Consider the following 2654-nt stretch of genomic DNA (forward strand, 5'->3'; position numbering starts at 1 on the left):
CTTAAAAACTGCTTTAATGGCCTGGCATGCTGTCTCTCACCTTTAAGCACTCAGGAGGTAAAGACAGATGGTTTCCTTTTCTTCTTTTTTTTTTTCTTTTTCTTTCTTTTTTTTTTTTTGAGACAGGTTTCTCTGTAGCTTTGGAGTCTGTCCTGGAACTAGCTCTTGTACACCAGGCTGGCCTCGAAACCACAGAGATATGCCCGCCTCTTCCTCCTGAGTGCCGGGATTAAAGGCGTGCACCACCACTGCCTGGCAAATCCCTTATCTTCTGAGATAAGAGTCTCTCACTAAATCTAGTGCTTACCTGCTGACTAATAATCTCCAGTGAGTCAGCTGCCTCCCAGCTCTCAGCCTTGCTAAGGTTGCAGATGTGTGTATGACTACACCTTGACTTTTATGGGGTGCCAGTAATTGCAACTCATGTCTCCTTGCTGGCACAGCAGGTACTTTACTGAGTCATCACCCCAGCCCAAAATTATACATTTTAAGGATTATATGTACATTTTAAACAATTATATACATATATAATCCTTAAAATGCATAACTTTGTATGATATATATGCTTGTGCACCAGAAGAGGGTACCAGGTCTCAATACAGATGGTTGTGAGCCACCATGTGGTTGCTGAGAATTGAACTCAGGACCTCTGGAAGAGCAGTCAGCACTCTTTAGTTATTTATTTATTTTTGCCACAATAATCATTTTTATTGAGAAATAAAATCACATGATATGAAATTAGGATCATCAAGGAAAATTCGGGCCATAAGGTCACCAAGGTCAAACAGCTGCAAAACGTCTGGAATGAAAACAATGTGAGGCGCCAGGGAGAAATTGTTTTATTAGCGTTGAATATGCCTGATGTTTGGAGTTAGAATTTTCTCCGTTTCAAGTCAACTATAATCACCTCTGAGGGCTAGATTGATTGGTAAAGGACAAAATTAGCAGAGCAATGGTCATCTTGAAAAAATCCTTGTGTAATTGAGAAGTTAGGCTTGCTTTCATATTACTCAAAACACTTCTTTCTGGGTGGAGATGGGAAGCAAAGTGTCTTGCTGTCCTACTAACAGAATGTCTAAGCTAGTCTGCACACCAGGAATATGGGGATTTGGGCATTTCCTCAAGGTAGTGTGATATGAAGGGTTCAGATGGCTGTACCTCCCAACTGGAGGGGAGAAGGGGAGTTATTCTGAAAGGGTCACGGGGCACAAAGGACAAGAATTTGGCAGGGAAGCTACTTCGTTTATAGTTGAGCTAAAGAGCTAAGAGCTTAATTTGGGTAAAGCCATAGTTTCAGTTTCTTCAGCCTAGACAGAAAGTATAAGGCATTTTACGAGAGGCAGAGACAAGTAAGGCAACAGATAATATATCAACGATGAAAGGAACAAGGACAGAGATCTGCGCGTGTCTGGCTCTCAGCTTTTGTCCTTGGCTAAAGCCAGTTTTTTGCTCCTCTGGATAGTCAGAAACTAGGAGAAAGGATTTCCAAAAGGGCTTCTGTAGGCATCAGAAGATGCAGGCTGAGAAGCCATTAGAGGGAAGGACTGTGATGAACTTAAGCATCCTTTGGAGAAGGGATTCTCAAGTGAATTGTCTGCAGACTTGGTACCCGAGAGGAGATCTTGTCTGGGAACTGGCTTGGTGGTTCATTAATCTTGCTCAACAGTTGATTGGCATGAAAATCATCATGATCTACATGCTCCTAAGGAATACCAGCTTTATTGTTGAAATAACTGGAAAAGGCACTTGAAGTCCCTGTGGGAGGTGTCTCTCCCTTCCTTGAGGGTACAACAAGGAGCAGTCAGCACTCTTAATCTCAGCGCCATCTCTCCAGTCCAAAAGTTATACAATATTTATGGTAGTTTAGTGGTCAGTGTGTTCTTTGAGTGGCAATCCCTGGGTTTAATCCCAATACACAAATAATAATAAAAATAATTATTATACGTTATGTACGGAGGCAGAAGGAAAGGGCTCCTGCCCTCTTGGCATTATGTCTTTGGTGCCTGAGGCCTCCCATTCACCGGTTCTATCCTCAGACGCTGGGACATCTCTCTCAATGCAGAAATGTAGCCAGAACTGGCAGTCCCCTCTATGCGGTACTCAACGCTCTTTTATTTTGGTTTCAGGTCTGTGGATGACGCCCCGGAGTGACAGCTAACGTCTTTTCTTGCGGTTTATTGTTGAACCAGTAAAGTTAGTGAACCCTAAAAAAAATATTATTATATTATTTTGAATAAGGAATGTAATCATATTATTAAAAAACTAAAGTATAACTAAAATCATATAGTAAAAATGTCCTTCACATTGCTACCCTCAACCACCTAGACTACTTTTCCCACTTGCAACCAATATTAATAATATCCTTCAAGAGATCATTTATGGGGGGCTGGAGAGATGGCTCAAAGGGTAAGAGCACTAGCTGTTGTTCTAGAGGTCCTGAGCTCAATTCCCAGCAACCACAAGGTGGCTCACAACCATCTGTAATGAGATCTGGTGCCCTTTTCTGGCCTACAGGCATAAATGCAGACAGAATACTGTAAACATAATGAATAAATCTTTTTTTAAAAAAAGAACCTAAAAAAAAGAGAGATCATTTATGGGGGCTGGAGAGATGGCTCATTGGTAAGAGCACTGGCTACTTTTCCAGAGGATCC

General features: G+C 41.6%; 1 non-coding gene across 1 annotated transcript; it reads left to right on the plus strand.

Annotated features, from left to right (window-relative positions):
* Positions 1-1876: 1876 nt before the first annotated feature.
* Positions 1877-2050, plus strand: LOC113457479. The gene has a single exon (XR_003378038.1). It is a non-coding gene; the product is annotated as a small nucleolar RNA SNORA57 (small nucleolar RNA).
* The last annotated feature ends 604 nt before the right edge of the window (positions 2051-2654 follow it).

Source organism: Microtus ochrogaster, chromosome X, assembly GCF_000317375.1.
Source record: "Microtus ochrogaster isolate Prairie Vole_2 chromosome X, MicOch1.0, whole genome shotgun sequence".
NCBI classification, from domain to species: domain Eukaryota; kingdom Metazoa; phylum Chordata; class Mammalia; order Rodentia; family Cricetidae; genus Microtus; species Microtus ochrogaster.